Source organism: Rhodnius prolixus, unplaced genomic scaffold (genome assembly GCF_049639745.1).
Source record: "Rhodnius prolixus isolate KJV_2025 unplaced genomic scaffold, Rpr scaffold_7, whole genome shotgun sequence".
NCBI lineage: Eukaryota > Metazoa > Arthropoda > Insecta > Hemiptera > Reduviidae > Rhodnius > Rhodnius prolixus.
In genome coordinates, this window is record NW_027411582.1 from 11,100,890 (window position 1) to 11,122,892 (window position 22,003).

The 22,003-nt window shown below is 29.9% G+C and overlaps 3 long non-coding RNA genes across 7 annotated transcripts; 2 read left to right on the plus strand and 1 right to left on the minus strand.

Annotated features, from left to right (window-relative positions):
* Positions 1–1,261: 1,261 nt before the first annotated feature.
* On the plus strand, positions 1,262–3,246 carry LOC141446965 (uncharacterized). Of its 2 annotated transcripts, XR_012454032.1 has the most exons (4): positions 1,262–1,458; positions 1,558–1,705; positions 1,951–2,066; positions 2,991–3,246. It is a non-coding gene; the product is annotated as an uncharacterized lncRNA (long non-coding RNA). The 2 variants fall into 2 exon arrangements; XR_012454031.1 differs by having other exon boundaries at positions 1,300–1,705.
* Positions 3,247–6,973: 3,727 nt separating this feature from the next.
* On the plus strand, positions 6,974–12,026 carry LOC141446968 (uncharacterized). Its single transcript, XR_012454038.1, has 4 exons — positions 6,974–7,629; positions 8,990–9,129; positions 9,659–9,790; positions 11,765–12,026. It is a non-coding gene; the product is annotated as an uncharacterized lncRNA (long non-coding RNA).
* Positions 11,488–21,353, minus strand: LOC141446967 (uncharacterized). 4 transcript variants are annotated; one of them, XR_012454036.1, is made up of 5 exons: positions 20,958–21,350; positions 14,273–14,368; positions 12,861–12,969; positions 12,200–12,376; positions 11,503–11,793 (listed from the first exon to the last, which is right to left on the minus strand). It is a non-coding gene; the product is annotated as an uncharacterized lncRNA (long non-coding RNA). The 4 variants fall into 4 exon arrangements; XR_012454037.1 differs by having other exon boundaries at positions 11,488–11,793; positions 12,200–12,951; positions 20,958–21,353; XR_012454035.1 differs by having other exon boundaries at positions 11,489–11,793; positions 12,200–12,969; positions 20,958–21,353.
* Between the last annotated feature and the right edge of the window lie 650 nt (positions 21,354–22,003).

The following is a 22,003-nucleotide window of genomic DNA, read 5'->3' on the forward strand; positions in this document are numbered from 1 at the left end:
TCTATAGATGTTATTATTTGTCTCCTGGCAGAGACTTTGGTAATTATTTGGGCATTTATTCCTCCTGAATCTCATCAGTATTAATACCCTATAATTCAACCATCCTTATGTTTTTTTATTACCAATTATCACGTGTTGGAATTTCGTGAAGTTAAGCTATGATTTTAGATTAGCAATTTTATGCCAAGCGTATTATTATACTCATTAGATCGGCTAGTTTTTTATGTAGAGTTTCAGGAAAAATGCTAAATCCTCAGTACTATTACTCATAAATTTCCTTATGCTCGGTTGCTAACATTGTAATTTTATGCCAAGCGTATATTATACTCATTAGGTCGGCTAGTTTTGTATGTAGAGTTTCATAAAGAAAGAAAAAAGGCATAATCTTAATTACTTTTACATGAATTTCGTTATTTCGATTGAATATTGGACATATTTAAAATATAAATAAATGTAAAACGCTCAATTGAATAATCTAAAAGATAGGTTGAGACGCTTTTTTCTAGAAAAAATTGCAAAGTCTTCCTGTGGTAATGGTAAGACAAAATGAATAGTCAAACTTAAATTTTCGGTATCGAGCTGAGTAAAATTTTTAGTAAGTAGTAAGTGATATTGTCATCCGATAAAAGTTTGACAGCAGAGCATTTAAGCACGAAGTCACCTTTGAGCCAATCTATTATGGCCTTCAATGTATTTTCATATTAGCAAAAAGTAATTGCAGAAAATTGAAGTCTTAGTGTTGATTGACGGATACAATGGATTAGCATGGCTGAGGAACAACGTTAGATTTGTTGACAACCTTTTACTCCACATCTTCAACTTCTTATAAAAATAGTAAGTTTTTATTGATTTACTTATGGAAATTTTAGTTATGTCACTTGTAAATAGTGAAATATCAATACATCTTATGGAGATTTATTAAGAATTTTCCTCGCTAGTTGTACCAATATTATTGCCCCGTAATTATTGAAATAGTTTCATAAGATTGGTTGGTTGTATTATACATAGTGTGGAATTTATAAATATATTATTTTGGTATTTGCTCTAATTAAATAAAAAGAATAAATCAGGAATTGAAGTCCTCATATTTAACTTAATGAAATTGGGCAACCTTATTAGAAATTCTATACATTCTGCTCTTACATTAAAATTAGGAATAGAAAAAAAACTGACATATTAAGAACATGCCAGTGCTATCTAGCTGCTATAGCTTGAACTAGAATGATGTAATTACATAGAAACTAGTTTTAGTGATCATCGCTAGGTAGCAGGAACATGTACTTTGACACTATTAAAATAAACATGAAATAACCTCCTAACTAAACAACTGTATGGTAAGGCAGCGGGGTAAAAAGGTAATGCGGTTTACCCCAAATATTCTCTTTAACATGTAGCAACAGTAATAATTTGCTTTATTTATTAAGTGTTCTTCACCCACGTTGATAAACATTTTATGTCGTCAGTATTTTAAAAAGACGTTTTCCCCTAAAAAAATTACCATGTTTAAAATTCACTGATTATCTCGTAATATGATGTTTCTTTATTTATGATTGATAGTATTAAGATGATGCTGCTGTAACTAAGTCTGCGAGAACTTTACATATCTTAGAAGACTGATTGTATTATCTATTTGCATTAAGCGTTAACTTCCTAGGAAATTAAAAACTAGTTTTTGCTTCATTACTGCTTTAAGGACTTCTAGCAGGTAAGCAGAATTTTTTGTGTATACTATTATTTTTAATTACGATTTGATGTGATTAGAAGTGTTTATGAAATTGACATGTTCCCAAGACAGTTGATAGAAGATGCATTTTAAGTGTACGCATGTAAGGTTCGCACCAGTAGTTTTAAATTCTAACATTAAAAATTGATTTTTTCCGAAATATTTGTAAATACAATGAAAACAATGGTATAAATAATAGTTTATATAAGTTTTATTTTTGTTCTCAGCGTTCTTTCAACATTCTAATGGTAATTCTGAACTAGTTCAATTAAAACAAATGGCTGGGTTGATAACATTGATGACATTTTATGCTATGTAACACATTTTAACTCCTACAGCAATAGTAAGTACATGTTTTCAGCTTACAGCATGTTGTTTCTCAGTTAAGATATTATGTCGTATTATCTAAAGATAATTAATAATGTATACAGTAATAGATTAGATACCTAGTAACTGCAATGATTTGCCTAAATTCAAACTATCTAGAAGGTTCATGAACTCAGATATACGTTTATTTTTTAAAAAAAAGGGCCTGTGCTTACACTTTTAATGATTCTCTATCATCTTAGGGCTTTTTAGTGATCAAATTCATTTACTAAAGTGAATTATTAAGTCATAAACATTAGTGATGTACAGCATCAGAATAATTAATTTTTGATTGGTCTTTTTACTTCTTCAAAACTGAGCTTTCTGCAAAACGACCTTATTTATGAGGTAATTGGCATCCATTCTATTTTGATAATAAACTAAACTAGATTCTCTAACTGTGGAACTGTTCTTCAAGTATTCTTATCTATTATGTACTGCGTTCAGAGTAATACTATATAAACTAATACTTTTTTTCATATACATTTTTATCTTTGTAGCTGAAAAAAAGTTTTAATTTTGTAGAAAGGTTTTAATTTGATTTAAATTCTGTTATATTCTCCAATTCTGTATAAAAAAAAAACAACAAAAAACTAGAATATTAGTAGCATGTTGGTTGTATTGTTCAATCTGAGTAATCTTTTAGATAAATAATAAGTATGTTTTTTGAAAATATATTTCATTTTATTTGAAAGAAAGGGTTAGGAACATTAAAAAATTATTTAAACTTTTATATCAATGCTTAAGTTTTATTGCAGTCACATTTATTTAATTTCTGTGAATACATAATCAATTATTATAATTTTTTTTTGTCTAGGTTCTTAATTCAAGCTAAACTCAGTAAAAACTAATTATTTTAAGTACATAAATTTTGTTGATTGTACATAATGTTGATTTTCAGATTAAATATCTCTGATACTGGAGTACTGCCTGCAAAACTGTTCACCAATAGAAGCCCAAGTGAAATAGACGTAAATAATCTATCCTAGGAAATTTTTGTGAAGAATCAATTAACAAAACAAGTATTATGTAGTTACTATATGTAATAAGCATGTTAGTTTCACAATGTAATGTTAGAATTTTTACTTGAAATTGTATGTTCCTTTTTTTTAATAAAATGCTTAATTTGTTTGCTGTATAAAAAAAGAATCTTATTTATTCTTCTTTTTATCTCAAAAAATAAAAATAATAAATAAAATGGAAAAGTTCAAAAACTTCGATAGCGAACAGACAACAGGATGAAAGAAATAATTTCCAAAAATAAAAATAAACTGTTTAAGATGTTTTATTAAAATGTTTGTACAGATTTATTGTTGAAAAGCGTTTAATTTAAAAAAAAATAATAATAAAAAGAAAATCCTGAAAAAAAAATTAGAAACAGCTGCGAGAATGGCAGGAATATAAAAGAAAACCTTCAAAAAAGTTTAAAACTTTTTCAAGTTTTTTCCACCATTGGAAAAAGTGGAAATAGTCTTAATTTCACTGAAATGCTTGTGTTTCTGCATTTGATAGTTAATATTAAAGGCAAACCTAGATTGTGTATGTTGGTCAATCTATATTCAAAATCAAGAAGTAAAAACTATTGGGAAAAGTAGAAATAGTCTTCTACTTTCACCCGAACGCTCCTGTTTGGTATTTGAATTTTTTTATTGAGGCCAATGTAATATGTACATGTAGGTACGATCTTTTTTTAAAAGTAAGAGGTAAAAAGCTACAGAAAAAGTCAATTAACGTCTAATTGATAATCAGTATTAAGACCAGTGCTATATTTTAATTGTAAAGTCTAACATTTTTAAAAAACAGAAAGTAAAAAGCAATTAGAAAAATTGAACTTTTATCTCAATTTCACTGAGATGTATGTATGTAATATATTTTGTATTTGAGAGTTAATATTAAGATTGACCGATGTAAGAATGTAGATGTAGGTACTTTTTTTTTTTAAGTATTAAGAAATAACCAATGGAAATAGTAAATTTTCTCCTAATTTCAAAGGAATGCTGATGTTTCTGCATTTTATAGTTAATAAAAAGGCTAATGATACATTATACATAATGGGATGATCTCTTTTCTTAATCAAGAAGTAAAAACTATTGGAAATAGTGGAAATGGTCTCGTAATTTCACTGAAATGCAGCGATTTCGTATATGATAGTTTATAATAAAGTCAATGCTAAATTACAAATGAAGGATCGATCTATTTTGAAAAATATAAAGTACGAGTATAATCCATTAGAAAAAGTTAAATTTATTTCTTTATTTCAAATGAATCCATCTGTTTCCAAGCAAATTAGCTTGTTCTATTTTGCAAAACAAGAAGTAAAAGCCATTGGAAAAAGTTGAAATCGTCTTCTAATTTCACTCGAAAACGCATGTTTCGTATTTGATAGTTAATATTAAAGCAGATGTATGAATGTAAATGTAGGTTCGATCTTTTTTTAACAAGAAGACATAAAAACCACTGGCCAAAGTGGAAATCGTCTTCTAATTTCACTCGAACACTCCTGTTTCGTATTTGTTAGTTATTATTAAGACCGACGTAAGAATTTTCATGTAGGTTAAAATTATGAAGTAAAAACCATTGGAAAAAATAGAAATCGTCTTCTAATTTCACACGAAAACTCCTGTTCCGTATTACATATTTACTATTAAGGCTGATGTTTCAATGTAAATGTAGGTACGATCTTTTTTCAACAGTAAGAAGTAAAAACGATTGGAAAAAAGATGAAGTTCTTGGCTAATTTCGCCTGAATAGTGCTGTTTCTGAATTTGATTGTTAATAATAAGGTCAATGCTAGATATATTGGGTCGATCTATTTTGAAAAGGAAATGAATCCAGCTGTTTCTGCATTTGATAGTTAATATTAAAGGCAATCTTTGATTGTATTGGCTATAGAAGAAATTGTCCCCAGAAAGATTGCTGATCCACTTTTTCCAATGGTTATTCTTTCTTGTTTCCCAAAATAGATTGATCAAGCTTACATAATCTACCCTTGGTCTTAAAATTTCCTTACAAATACGGAAACATAAGTATTTTAGTGAAATTTGGAATTTCCCAACTGTTTTTACTTCTTGTTTTTCAAAATAGATCGACCCAATAGATCAATTAGTACAATCTAGCATTGGCTTTAGTGTTAATTATTAAATCCAGGAGCAGCATCATTCCTGTAAAGTTAGATAAAATGGTTTTTCTTTTTTGTTTCTCTAAATATATTGACCTAGCGTATACAATCTAGCATTGCCTTTAGTATTAACTGCCTTATACAGAAACATGAGTATTCTAGTGAAATTATGAGTAATGTAATGTAAATAATGAGTAATGTACCTTTTCTAATCATTTTTATTTCAGGTTTTTAAAATAGATCTAGCTTACACAATATAGCCCTGGTCTTAATAATTGCTATCAAATACAGAAACCGGAGCGTTCCAGTGGAGTTAGAAGAAAAATTGAATTACAAATTTCGCATTTTTTGCCTAACATATTTATCCATATTTAGTTTAACAATAATTTATGATTTAGTGTGGAATTTATAAGTATATTATTTTGGTATTTGCTCTAATTAAATCAAAGAATAAATCAGAAATTAAAGTCCTTATATTTAAATTAAAGAAATTGTAGAAATTCCTTACATTCTGTTCTTACTTTTAAAGTAACTTTTAGGAATGGAAAAAAATAGTCATTAAAGTAATGTCAATGCTATCTAGCGGTCATAGCTTAAACTAGGAAGATGTAATTACTTAGAAACTAGTTCCAGTGATCACCGCTAGGTAGCAGGAACATGTACTTTGACACTATTAAAATAAACATGAAATAACCTCCTAACTAAACAACCATAAAATACATTTCTAACTTTTCAGTTCTAAAATATTACTAGCACAGAACTAAAACAAAAAAACATTTCTTTTTAACAAGTACTAAATTTCAATTATTTCAATTAATAAATTGAAACTACACCTACTCAGTCTGCTCAGTTAGTAAGTGTATTGCGGACTGGGGAGAGCAGTGAAGTCGAAATCATTACCCTAATCTGGTTATATCCGAGATGGTTGAAAATTACAAATATTATTATATTCTGCGGACGTAACCTGATCCTCATCAGATTGGTAAATTTATAAGCCTGTAAATGGTAAAGTTCGAGAAGGGTTTTTTCGATATCTTTTATTCTTTTGCACAAAACTAGAGGAGATTTTCTCAATTTTCTATTAATTTTGCAATGTAATTTGGAATGTAGGGTACTCGGTGAGAATGAACAATACTCCTCTGTCTTAGTTAACATATTAAAAGTATGAAGGAGAACATCGTAGACATATTGCAGATTACTTATCAAACAAATTTCTAGATCAACCGAATAAATAAAATGTAGTATAAGACTAAGAAAGCTCCTTTGGAGAAATCCAATCTGGGCCAGTTGTATGTCTTATAATGCATTGATTATTTTAATGTAGAATCGTTCATTCTCAATTAATTCAATTATATACTTTATGAACCAATTTCATAAAGTTTCAGTTTTATAAAAACAGAAGCATTTCTGCTACGGATAGAAGTGTAAGTATTAAAAATATGCAACATTCACAAAGCTTGAATATACCAGCATATTGCATGTTCTACGCTGATTAAAAGTTTTCCTTTAAAGATTTTATTAATTTACGCATTTTTTAAATGATTAGAATCGCATATTCATTCATATTTTACTTAACAATAATTATACTACAACAATGTCCGTGTTTTAAACTTAAATTCTCGCGCTTCCTTCGTATAAAATAAATTTCCAACTTTTCAGTTATAAAATATTACTCGCACAGAATTAAAAAAAAAACAAAAACATTTTTTTAAACATGTACCTACTAGATTTAAATTATTTTAATTCATGATTTTTACAAATGTTTGTCAATTCGTTAATATTTTGGATAACACCACGTAACCTCCCTTAGTCAGCTGAGTTAGTAAGTGTAGTGCGGCATGAGAGCGTAAGTGAAGCGTAATCGCTACCCTAATCTGGTTATTCTACCTCTGAGATGGTTGAAAGACCGAAACTGATTAGGGGTATAATACAAATACGTCCTACCACGGACAAAATTACAAATATTATTTCGCACTGCGGACGTAATCTCATTTTCATAAGACTAATAAATTCTTAAGCCTTTACGAAGACCCATAAAAAGTAATGGTTCGAGAAGAGTTAGTTCAATATCTAAGTGAAGTGACGAAAACCACAAGTCAAGATTCTAAGTCGAGGAAGATGAGTACGATAAGCTTAATTCGCTAGTAGAAAGAGTTAGACCTGTACATGAAATTGACTACTTAAAATTACATTAACAGTTAAACTGAGGAGTCATTAAATCAACTGATATAGATTTAATAAAAAGAACATAAGATTACTTATGATATTAAGTAATCTAGGTAGGTAATGGTTTCTGACTATTTCGTAACAACAGTGAAGAGGGTAGTAGTGCCTACAAGCAGGAGTAGAATGAGAAGTACGAGTACATGCTGGAGCAAGTGTTGTGTGAACAAGACCTTTCCTTTTGTATCGGCTTTATAAGGTAAGGTATTTTGCTTATCTTTGTCACTTCGCCCTTTAATTTTTCACTTTTACTTTAATATCCACCAAGCACTCGTTACAATTCAATTACTTTTTCTTGCCTATAATAATTACAAGGTGTTACGATCAAGTAGAATGTTACTCTGTTCTCAACGGATATATTTGTTTTCGATAAATGTTTTTACGAATCGTCAAGTTTCGTGTTTGATGAAAATCAATAATGGGAACTTCAAATTTTGATATTTAGTTTAATGACTCCTTTTGACGAAATCTGTCAATCTTACTACAAATTTACTGAATCTGATTTTTCGTATTTTCTCTTGAACCGCATTTACGATTTCCTGTAAACAACATACTTTCATTGTTATTATGTTCTAGAGCATGTATTGTAATATTTCCAATCGTCAGTGAATCCAGTCTCCCTAATCAAATAACCTTAGGATAATAGTAAATGCTCTTCGGTTCGAATTGATCTTACCATTCATAATGACCTCAAAATCTTTTATCCTCCATCTAGCGAAAACCTTTTTTCCCGATTTTTTATTATTGTTTTGTGGATGCTGTTAAACTTCACTTCTCTTAAAATACTTATAATACTTAACATGTAAAATATTGAAGAATTACTTCATTATTATGTTTAAGGAAAAGTTTTGTGTTTAAAGAAAATTTCAATTCGTATGATGTGACGAGAATTCGTGAATGCTCTGAACAGAATGCTTTAGTGTTGCTCAATAGTGCATCGACTAAACTAAGTTATGAAAGTTATTTTTGAAGTTTGATTAAGGTATTAGATTGTGGTGGCTTTTAATCTATCTTGTAGGTTACTCCGAGTAAATTCTTTTTAGTTTTATTTCCGCTTAAAGTTCATTAAACATTTTTTACATATGTGAGATACTTTACTAAATGGGGCAACTTATTCGGTGTAGCGTACCCTTAGTGTCAAATTTCTACCTATTTTCACCGCTTCATTTCTCCCTATCTATTTTCAGACTGCAATGTTTTTTAATATTTTAAGCTGTTATTTGCAAACTTTATTTCTGTAATAAGAAAATTGTCAGTATTGTAGTCAAGTTTAGAGTTTGGTAAAACGTAATCGCGATTCACGACTAAATTAGTGACAAACAGATAAGAGATTTAGGTTTTTACAGGTTAAAAAAAAAAAAAAAAATTAATTCTTTAGATTAATCATAGTGATTATTTAATTTTTATAATATACATAAATTGTTATAGATGTTTTTCATGGGCTTCTTAATATCGTACTAGGTAAAACTCCGTACACATTTAAATTATTTGAATTACAATAAATTTCGTATTCAAATTCGTATAACTCCTACTTATATTTAATGTAATATTTTTTTCAGTTTATGCAGTGCTAACATCAATGGGCTTTTCGTCAACTTGCGGCCCGTTTTTAAGCTCAGCTTTTACCTGAGATGAATTTGTAAGGGCCCTTCTGTACTTCCAGCACGACCATTATTAATATGAAGTTACTCGCATCCAGGTAAGTCTTATCTTATTATTTATTATGTTCAGGGTGATACAACAAGAAATAAAACTATTTTCATACAATTTTTTTTGTATCTCAAAGAAGTTTTATTTTTTTGTAGCAGTAATTTAATTGAAAAATTCAACCTCAAACATGCATGTGAATTCTGCATCATTTTCCGATCACATAGAACTATTTTTAGTCGAGCTTATAATTTTTCAACACATTTTCATAAAAATAATTTCATAATAATAATAATAATAATAATGCTAGTAGATTATGTGTGTGACTATATTTTTCCAAGCACATTCATTTTATTTTTTTTTTTTGTAAGGAGTAAGTGTGTTTTTTAGAAATATTTTTCATTATCATTGAATGAAAAGGGTTAGGTTAAAAAAAAAAAAAAATTCTTTAGTTCAATTACAGTCTTTTTTATTTAATCTTTAGAATATACATAAATTGTTATAAATGTTTCTCTTAATGCTAGGTAAAACTTACTAAACATTTTAATTTAATTTAAATTACAAGAAATAATTATTTTCAGAATCAATACTGGTGATATCCGGAGTGCTGCCTGCTTAACTGTTTATCAATGGAAGCCCAGTGAAAAAGACTTCAATCATCAATCCAATGTGAATATTCCGACAAATTTGATTGAGAATCTATAAGAAAAAAGGTATGTAGTTATTATACGTAGTATGCATGATTTTATCAAAATTAAAAATTGCATGTTTAAAAAAATATACGTTTGATTCTGAATAAAAAAGTCTTAAAACATTATTTTATTATTTTTTCCATTCAGTGTATTAATTAATATGAAAAAGTAAAAATAAAACGAAAATAATTAATAATATTTTATTAATATTTTAAAATGATGAAGAAAATACGAAAAAATAAAAAGAATAACCTAAAAGGAAGGTTACAGAGTCTAGAGAGTGGTAGAAGTAAAAGAGGAAAACTGGTGAACAGGTGAGTCCTGTATAAGTCTTGTGAGTCACCAACATGGTTAAATGTGAGTTTAAAGAGGACCTGTATAAGTCTTGTGAGTCACCAACATGGTTATAAGTATGAGTAAGGTGGTCCTATATAAGTCTTGTGAGTCGCCAATGTGGTTTAAAGTGGGTGTAAAGTGGTCCTATATATGTCTTGTGAGTCGCCAGCATGGTTAAATATGGGTGAAAGGAAGTCCTATATAAGTCTAATGAGTCACCAACGTGGTTAAATATGAGGTTGTAAAGATTTTATAAAAATTTATCGTAAAAAATGTATCAATAATTAATAAATAAACGATTTAATTATAACAATATTGTATTTATTTTCTCGTTTAATCTCTCAATAATATGAAAAATTAAAAAAAAAAAAATGAAAACATTGCGTAGAAATTAAAAGAAAATATAAAAAAAAGGTTAAAAATGGCTGCCAGAGTCGTGAGAGTGTGTAAGAAGCATTAAGCAAGGTTACAACAATGGCCGCCGAAGTCTAGAGAGTGTGAAAGAAGATAGGAAGGTTACAACAATGGCTGCCAAAGTCATGTGAGTGTGTAAGAAGCATTAAGCAAGGTTATAAAAATGGCCGCCGAAGTTTAGAGAGTGTGTAAGAAGATAGCAAGTTAACACAATGGCTGCCAAAGTCTTGAGAGTGTGGAAGGAAGGCTACGAGAGGTAAAACAGACAGCAAGAGCAATCTAGTGACAGCTGGTGGAACTAAAAGTGGGGGGGAGCCCGTTGTCATGGTGATATGACGCCATCTAGAGGGTATATAAGAAAGTTCGCCGCGCGGGCCGGGCCGGGTGGGGCGAATAGTTGCCTTCCGACCGGCGAGGTGAACACATCTCCCTAACCATTACACATAAACATATTATCAAGATTGTTTATGATGAAGAAGAGGTGTTTTGACTAGATTAGATATTTTTGGAGCGACGAGCGACATAACCCCCTCCTCACGAGTACGACTCTGCAGTCGTACTGAGGAGACATCTTGTTTGACAGTAGTATATAAACAGTGTTAGTGCTACCTGGTGGGAAACATGTGAACTAAATTTTGTTTACATAGTAAACAAGTTTAGTAGGTGCTGCTACCTGGTGGCAAATATGTGAACTAATTTTCCTTTTTTTTGTTTTACGTCTTTCTGATGCAATTTTTTCATTTATTTTTTATTTTTCTGCTTTTTAAAGCTCTCTGACGCCATTTTTTCGTACTACTATTACTTTATTTTATTTTTTTTGTTTAATGTAAACGGAAATTTTGGTTTTACATTACTTTATTTGCCTCTTATCATTTTTAGTCTTTTTTAACTTTGTTTTTAGTTGTAACTTTGCAAATATAATAAAAATAAGAAGGCTATGGGAAAAGAGAAAATACATAATGACTTTTTTAATAATTTATAGATAATTCTTTATTTTGCTGCTAATTATACATTTCTTTTTCTTTCGTATCACAAAAACATTTTAAATTCAATTACATCTTTTAGGTAATAATTCTTAAAATTATCTACATTATAAGATTAAAATTTACATTACATTTTCAAACTTCAAATATTTTTTTTTACAAATAATCGACTAAATAATAAAGAATTGGATGAATTGCAGTTGGATAGATGTTTTCTAACGTCGTTTTCATTTTGGCTTAATTCGATGAACATTCTTTGCAGGAAGCACTCCAGTTTCGCCTGTTTCAACTCTGAAAAATAACGTTATACAATGAGACAGACTGTTCGTCTACTGAATAATCCTTCAAATCAAACTCAACTTCCTTGAAAATCAATGTTAATTTGTATAGGTTTAAGTAAAATAGATCAATCTTTTAGGAAGAAAACGCAAGAAAGTAAAACTGAGTGTTAGTAATTACATGAACTTAATTTCATTTTCAAAATAGCAGTGTATTGTACTCTTTTAAGTGAAATAAACATTTTTTAAATAAATACTCATCATTTTTTGTTCTCGTACCTTTCAATTTTCCAATCAAATTAAACTTTCTTTAACACAGAATCTTTACTTTACTCATTCCGATTCTACAGGAATATATGAACAAAAAGGTTTAATCACGTAAAAATGCTGAAGTGTTAATAAATAATGGATAAGATTACCTGGAAGATAACACCACAGAGTGGTAGGTTGATTTCCTTATTTGGATATTGCAGGAATAGACATGGATGGGAATCACCTCTTATTTACGGAAGTGCTGCAGCATTAAAAGAAATGCCCTCAAAAGTAATCATTTTAGATTATGTCTCAGCTTTACTGGGCTGCGAGTCGGCCAAGGGCTGAAAGTATTAAAACCTTAGTAAATGATTTGAATTTCATTCACTTATTGTAGTACGGTAGCATTTTACATACAAAATCTTAGTTAATTCTGTTTATAACAAATTAAACCATTCTGCAACTAACTCGGAAAATCTAATTTAAACCATCTATTGCACAAAATAACAACTTTTTATTCAGATTCAAAGGAAAATATTTGATTTATCGGAATAAAGGTTTAATTGATGTTAAAATGCTTTAGATGTAATCAATAATGGATAAGATAACATGAAGATCAGCTCCATAAGGTAACAAACATGGTAAGTATGGAGATTTCATCATTGATTTATTTAATGGAATGTAGAAATGGATGCGAATTATCTCAAATTACATGCAATAAATAATAGTTAAGACTACCTGAAGTAGAATTCTACAAATTAATAGGGTACCTTCGAAGATTTCCTGATTTGTTTCATGAACGAAGTGTAGAAATTAGATGTGAATTACCTCAACTTATGTGGGAGTGCTGCTGGATGTAAAGAAGGGCCATGATCAAGAATAGCCAGCGAAGGGTAGAAAGGGTCCTTGAGCAAAGGCACTGGGTGGAGAGAAAAACCTACATTTTAAAACATATAACTTTTATTTTTTCATGCAATTTTGACACTGAATCACAAGATGAAGTTGAGGCATAGCCTCTAAAACAGTCCACTATAAGGGACCCAAGACTTCGAAATAAACAATTAACATTGCAACAGAATAACCAATTTGGAAGATATATTTATCACATAGAAGTTGAAATGTTGTAAAAGAGATTTAATCTGAGTAAGCTTCATAATCAAACTCATAATTAACATTATGTTACAGTTTGTATTACGTAATGTAAAGCCAGCACAAAAGTAATTTAGCACACTTCCCTTGAGCATGTATAAGACAAACCGAACATATTATCTCTTTTATAAATAATTTTAATGGCATAATCTGATAATTTATCAAATACCTATGTGGAGAAAATTGTTTTAAACATCTTAATTTTTCTGTGAAATAATAAATAATTAAAGACTCCAGAGGAAGGGGAGCAAAATGAAAAGTAAAAAGCAGGAGCTAAAAGGGATTTATCATTTATACTTTATATTGCATAAAAATATTGAGCACAGAAAACCAGTGAACTTGGAGGTGTCCGGCCATGCACATGCAATTTTATGTAAGATTAAAAACTTACTTGTTTTTCAACCAATTTCGCACTTAAAGTATCTTTAATTTTGTGGAATATTAGCTTCACTATTCTCTTTCAGATAGTGTCTTTGGAAGTTATAACTGCGTACTATTTAACCCGACTCAAGTTACCACTTGACCCAACATCTTGATTCTTTGGAAGAGGCGTGATGAGTGTAAAACTAGACTAGATAACATTGTTAGGAGCGACGAGCGTATCGTCTCTGCATTATCCAAGTCGTACTGACGAGAATTTTTGTTGCTGGCGCATATATAAAGGTTACAGCACAGCTATCTGTTGGCTACTCCTGGAACTATTTTTTCACCTGCCTGATAAGTGGCGCCTAATGACGGATTTTTTGAAACTAATTTTTATTTAATTTTTTTACCTTAATTTCATTTTTATTTTAAGTTTCTCTGTTAGGTTTTTTTAGCTACAATTTTTGTATTTTATTGATTTATATGTATATTTTTTCGTATAATAGAATGTAATATATGGAGTCTATGTAAACAAAATAGGTATGCAAATAAATTTTTTTTTTTCAAATTAAAGGTTTTTATTTATTCTCCTACTAAATTACTTTTTATTTTCACTCTAAGTCAAAAAATCATTTAATAAGATTGTGATACAAACATGCAATTTACATATACCTAAATGATACATTATTTATGGTAATTGATTCATAACAAAAGTTGTTTGTACTCACTCATTTGATTGATGTTTTCTCAACGTCATTTTCATTTCCACTTCAGTTGATAGATGGTTTTGCAATTATTGACTCACAGTATTGGCTGCTTTCAATCTGAAAATCATTATTCAATGAAATAAACAGATTATAGAGTTAAGCTTAAATTAGAAAAGCATTCTATTCAATGTTAATACAAAATTAAAACGAACCATTTGTTTAAGATAAATTTATATCATTAAAAAACTTAAGAAATAAATATGAATGCTGAAATTTTGGTTTAAATCTTTAAACAGATCAATCTTTAGAACGTATTCGTAGCACTGTAAAACATTAAATTATTTTAACATGAATTAGGCGTAATTAAAAGCAACGTTCTACAAGCGAATTAAGCTTATCGTACTAATCTTCCTCGTCTTAGAATCTTGACTTGTGGTTTTCGTTACTTCACTTCGATATAGAACTAACACTTCTCGAGTCAACCAATTAAGTTTGTCAACCAATATAAACGATTTTTCAAGTTCAATTTTGTTCAAAATTATTTCATTTAATTTACAAAAGTAAAGAAACACATTTAACTATTGATGAAATATTATTCATAAAATTAAATAAAAGGGACTCTAATTAAACTAAAACAATGCACATAACAATAATTTTGCAAAGAAAGGATTTCGCTAGATGGAGGATAAAAGATTCTGAGGTCATTATGAATGCTAAGATCAATGGAACCGAAGTGTATTTACTATTTTTCTAAAGATTTTTGATTGAGGAGACTGAATTCATTGTTGACAATTGGAAAGGTAGTAAGTACCATGGGGTACTTACCATGGGATTTCTGTCAAAGTACAGATTGCTCCATTCCAGCTGCTGTAGCAGTCATTTATTTATTTCAGAGTTTTTAGTTTTTATCAATTTTTCGAGAGAAATGTTTCAATACACATGCTCTAGATCATATTAATATAATGAAAGTACGTTGTTTACAGGAAATCGTAAATGCGGTTCAAGAGAAAATACGAAAAATCAGATTCAGTAAATTTGTAGTTAGATCGCAAAAAAGGGCCATTAAACTAAATATAAAAATTTTAATTGTCCATTATTGATTTTCATCACACACGAAACTTGACTGACGACTCGTAAAAACATTTATCTAAAACAAATATATCCGTTGAAAACTGAGTAACATTCTACCTGATCGTAACACCTTGTAATTATTATGGGCAAGAAAAAATAATTGAATTGCTAAGAGTGCTTGGTGGATATTAAAGTAAAAGTGAAAAATTAAAGGGCCAAGTGACAAAGATAAGCAAAATACCTTACAAAATAAAGCCGATACAAAAGGAAAGGTCTTGTTCACACAACACTTGCTTCAGCAAGTATTTCTCATTCTACTCCTGCTTGTGGGCACTACTACCCTCTTCATTCTTGTTACGAAAAAGTCAAGAACCATTACCAGCGAAATACAGAGCTAGAAACTTCTTATCAGTCCTATAAGTTTTCTTCTGAATTGCCGAAATCACCATCATGTATGAACACCAAAGTTTCGATATATTTCACACTTGTTTCTAGCCTTAAAATGTTATGATATATATACATTGTCATCCTGTTACTTTTTCTTACACCGGCAATATTATACGAAGAACAACAATAACAAAAATTTGAAACGATTTTTCCAAAATACATAAACAATTGTATGTAATACGTACATAGGTTACTTAGTATCAGTAAATAAGGTTCCTTTTTATTAAATCCAAATCTGGTGATTTAATGACTTCTCAGTTATTCTGTTAATGTAATATAAGTAGTGAACATCATGTTCAGGTTTCACTCGTTCTACAAGCGAATCAAGCTTATCGTACTCATCTTCCTCGTCTTGGAATCTTGTGGTCTTCGTTACTTCACTTCGACACAGAGCTCACACTTCTCGAACTTTACTTTATACAGGTCTTCTTAAAGGCTTAAGAATTTACTAATCTAATGATGATCAGGTTACGTCCGCAGTACATAATATTTGTAATTTTGTCCGTAGTAGGATGTATTTTTATATCCCTTATCGGTTTCGGACTTTTATCTATCTCAGAGGTAGGATTACCAAATTAATGTAGAGATTTCAACTTCTCTAGTTCTTTAGCCGCACTACACTTATTGACTGAGCAAGGGAGGTTACTTGGTGTTATCCAAAATATTAATGAATTGTCAAACATTTGTTAAAATTATGAAATAAAATAATTGAAATCTAGTAGGTATATGTTATAAGGAATTTTTTTTATTTTAAATTCTGTGGGAGTAATATTTTGGAACTGTAAAGATAGAAATGTATTTTATAAGAGGGAGGCGCGAGAATTTAAGTTTGAAACACGGACATTGTTGCATTTTCACTGTGAAATAATTATTGTTAAGTAAAATATGAATGAATATGCGATTCTAATCATTTAAAAAATGCGTAATTTAGTAAAATCTTTAAAGTAAAACTTTTAATCAGCATGCAATATGCTGGTATATTCAAGCTTTGTGAATGGCTTTCTCTTTGCACAGTTCTAATACTTACATTTCTATCCGTAGTAGAATCACTTCTGTTTTTATAAAACAGAAACTTTATGAAATTGGTTCATAAAGTATATAATTGAATTAATTGAGAATGAACGATTTCACATTGAAATAATCAATGTATTATAGGACATACAACTGGTCCAGCTTTCTTAGTCTTATACTACATTTTATTTATTCGGTTGATCTAGAAATTTGTTTGATAAGTAATCTGCAATATGTCTACGATGTTCTCCTTCACACTTTTAATACCTAAGTCAGAGAAGTATTGTTCATTCACACAGAGTAGCCTACATTCCAAATTAATAGGAAATTGAGAAAATCTCCTCTAGTTTTGTGCAAAAGAATAAGATTTTTGCTCTAGTGTATTAATAACTACGACAGAGGTGGAATGTAAATTACAGAAAGCCCAAATTCGAAGTCAAAATTGTAAAATTAATGGAAAAATAAGTAATTCTGGACATTATTCATAATTTCACTAGAATACTCATGTTTCCGTATAAGACAGTTAATACTAAGGGCAACGCAAGATTGTATATGTTATGTCAATCTATTTCGAAAAAAAAAAAAAAAACATTGGAAAAAGAGGATATTTTCATCTAACTTTTCAGGAATGATGCTTCCCCTGGAAATAATAGTTAACACTAAAGCCAATGCTAGATTGTACTAATTAGGTCGATCTATTTCGAAAATCAAGAAGTAAAACAGTTCGAAAAAGTGGAGTATGTTATATCTAGATGTATATTGTAACATCTGCCTTAATAGAAAATTTAATTTAATAGTAAATTTTGAATGTGCAATCAGTACAACACTAATGTTTATGACTTAATAATTCACTTGAAACTAATTAGATCACTAAAAAGTTCTAAGATGATCGAGTATCATTAAAAGTGTAAGCACAAGCGCTTTTTTTTTTTAAACAAAAACGTAAATCTAAGTTCATGAACCTTCTGGATAGTTTGAATTTAGGCAAATCATTGCACTTAATAGGTATCCAATCTATTACTGTATACTTTATTATTTATCTTTAGATAATACGACATAATATCTTAACTGAGAAACAACATGCTTTGAATTGAACTAGTTCAGAATTACCACTAGAATATCGAAAGAACGCTGAGAACAAAAATAAAAATCATATAAACTATTATTTATACAATTGTTTTCATTGTAATTTACAAATATTTAGAAAAAAAATCAATTTTCAATAAGTTAGAATTTAAAACTACTACAAAATCCAAGGTCTATAATTCTAGGACGTTATTAATCTTTAAATTATTAATTGAAACTTCATGGAGTTTACTCCCCTTTAAATAAGAGAAATTTGAATATTTAGGGTGAAGGGACCAGTAATTGACTGCTTAAGAAAAAATTCGAGTTTAAGATAGAATAACTTCCGTTATTTTGGCTCCAGGTGTAGGTTGTAAAATTGTACCGCTCCAGTAGGATGCACTTTATTTTATTAATATTTTAAATGCAGTAAATTCGATCTTTATGTCAACCAAAAATGACTTTATATGTAAGTATGTCAATGACCCAGTAATTGACATACCGAATTTTCGGTGGAACCAGTGTTTGACATGGAGTGGGACCAGTAATTGACATACAAATATATTCATGAAACGACATAAGGTATGCATTCAAAATCACTTTTAAATCTAAATAAATCACTTAAATCACTTTTTCAATTGGATTTATAACAAAAATCAGTCTTATTCATAATTAATTACAATCAGTTCTTAAATAGGCAAACCTAAATAATCTAATATTTTTTCATCGTTACTCTTTTTTATGCAGTTTTTGACGATCAACCCTTACACAACTGTCCTACCGGACAGTTTTAATTAAATCTAAACCAAGACAGGTAATTTGAAGAACAGCCCTTTCTTTCAATAGTACCAAGGAGATATTAGCTAACATGCTTGTTAGATCGTACAGAATGTCTGTCGGCTCGCTTTTATCTCTTTCTCTCAACCCTTCCGCTCTCATATCCTTTCAAGTTTCCGCTAAATATTTTGTTACTTAAACCTTTTTTTTTTGGAACTTTTTTGGTTCTCACTTTACCAAACTCTACTTCCGATTAGACTATGTGGTCACATCCTTGTTTTATTCATTCCGCCTATAACGCTGCTACCGATCGCAACTACGCGACTTTGTGTTCGAGTTGTTGGTGCTTTCTAGTGAACCAAATTTCTCCTACGCTTCCCTTCTTTTGGAGCGCTTCGCTAATATTTTCCACAATCTGTGCTGCCAGTGTCATTTGCTTCGAAACCAAACTATCTGAATGTAATTCATTCTTACTTTCTGCATCTATTCTGTATTTTATTGTTTATTATTACTGAGTTACCTCTTGGGCACATGTATATTATACATTGTGTGCACGTTCCTCGCGTCCCGCCACAGGTTGTAAGCATTCGCACTTATAACAGTAATAAATAAATGAAACGTCAATGAAAAAAAAACTAGATTAAAAAATATATATCTGTTATTGACTCTTTAACTTGGAAAGGATAGGTATTAAAATACACATACCTACAAATAAACCACTGATATTCACATAACTAGGTAACCAATTGACAAAAATATGTGTTATTAAAATAGGCACACCATAAAAGAAAAAATGAATGAAAAAACAAAATATTCTTTCGGAATAGATAGGAAATGAACATCATAATATATCTTATGTAATTGATAATTAGCCACTTGAAATCACAAGCCATTTGAAAACCTCACAAATCAACGGTTTTATTAAATTGGTAACGTTCTCCATAAAGTAGTACAGGGCGATCCAACCTTCACGACTTTGGGGATTAAAAATGGTTTTCATACCGATTTCATTTTTTTTTAATACAGTTTAACCTATTTAGCCTATGGGATGCTATATATTCGTCTTCGGTCAACATGTCTGTCAATTGGTAAATACAATAGATCTTACAATCTTTTTTATGTTATTATTGTGTAACATCACAAAGTCACCAACTCTCCACGTATGTTTGATTTCGCACCTGGTACTTCTCTTAAGGGAGCTTCATTTTTCCCCTGGCCGTTTCCTTTGATGGAATTCTATGGTTCAGCCATTTCCTCCCTTTCTTCTTTGTCATGTGGCTAGGACCCAAAACTGAGGGAGAATGAGAGATTTTCCAACTCCGATAAGTGGGCGTCGTTTTTATCAATCACGTAGGTCTCGTGAAGCTGTTCGGCGATCACGATTATTCCAGTTTGTTGTTCATACATTGTTGTTCTCTACAGAATAATCATTCTGCATGCCCTCTTGAAATAAGGCGTACATTTGCTAATTCATTAATTTAAACATATTTTGTTGGAAGTTTTACTATTTATTTTGCCGATTTTTATCAATGATTTTATTTTACAATGATTGAATTTTTAATTATAATAAAATTTATCAACCTATCTTACCATTTTCCCAGGAAGTCAATCACTGGTCTCAAACAAAAAAGCTGTAGGACTAGTAATTGACATACATGTCAATTACTGGGCAAATTGCCGTTTCAAGGACCAGTGATTGACAGCCCCATTTTAATCCTCAATGCTTCTTATAATTAAAAAAAAAAACTACATAAATGAAATCTACAAGTAATACTAATTATAACAGAACATTGATAACCACACGAATATATGAACAAATAAACGAAAAATAAGAAAAAAAGGAAAATTATTTTCTTATCAATCCTCCTTAGCAACGGCTTGTTTTTTCCTTGATTTTGAACTTTTAACACAAATAACCTTCCACTGATACCAAGGAACCTTCCAATAATTAATATTTTTCTGGAACTGCTGCCCAAAGGCTTCTCAATAACGAAATTGAAAGAATCACCACTAAAAACGGCTCATATCCCTTATAATACCAGTTTATTTCTGGTATGTCAATTACTGGTGCCCAGTCAATTACTGGTCCCTTCACCCTATGTGGAAGTTCATAATTCCAACAATTATTAACATGTTACGAACTAAATCTACCAACTTATGACCGTTGAAACATTTTTATGAAAATAATGAAGACTAAAATCAACTTTTTAAAATTAGATGCGTACACTTAAAATGCATCAACTGTCTTGGAAACATGTCAATTTCAGAAACACTTCTGATCACATCAACTCGTAATTAAAAATCAAAGTACATATATACAATAAATGTTGCTTACCTGCAAGAAGTGCTTAATGCAGTAATGATGCAAAAAGAAGTTCTTTAATTTCCTAGGAAGTTTTCGCTTAATAGATAATGCAATCCAGTTTTCTAAGCTATGTAAAGTTCTCACTGACTTAGTTACAGCAGCATCAACTTAAAACTATCATCATAAATAAAAAAAAACATCAAATTATGAGGTAAACAGTGAATTTTAAACATGGAAATTTGTTTAGAGGAAAACCTCTTTTTAAAACACTGATGATATAAAATGTTTATCGACGTGGATGAAGAATATTTAATAAATAAAGCGAATTATTACTGTTGCAACTGATAAAAAGAATATTTGGACGACACCGAATAACCTTTTTACCCCACTGCCTAACCGGAGAGTTGTTTTGTTAGTAGGTTATTCAATGTTTATTTTAATAGTGTCAAAGTACATGTTCATGCTACCTAGCGGTGATCACTGAAACTAGTTTCTGTGTAATTACATCTTTCTAGTTCAAGCTATTGCCGCTAGATAGCATTGGCATGTCAATACGTCTATTTTTTTCCCATTCCTAATTGAAGTATTTATTAAATTTTCTTTAAATATACTATTTTTACTAAAATATAATTTGAAGTAATTCTTCAATATTATTATACAAGTTTAGTATTGTAAAATGATATGAAATCATAAAATAGAGAAAACAGGATTTTGCTAGGTAATGGGTAAAAGGGATATGGTGGTCATTATGAATGGTAAGATCAATGCGAACCGAAGAGCATTTATTATTATTCTAAAGATTTTTGATTAGGGAGACTGGATTCACTGACGATTGGAAAAGTAGTACCTCATGATTTCTGTCATAAGTACAGATTGCTCCATAACCAGCAGCTATAGCAGTCTCTTATTTATTACAGAGTTTTTAGCGTCTGCCCAAAAGACTTAAAAGTAGTTAAATGCAGTTTGGTTCCCTTCTTAACAGGAACAAAGAAAATTGAAAAGAAATTGTGGTTGGGTCCGCAGTTTTGGAAAATTTAATTGATTTATCGTAACGCTTATGTTCATTGTTTCCCTTT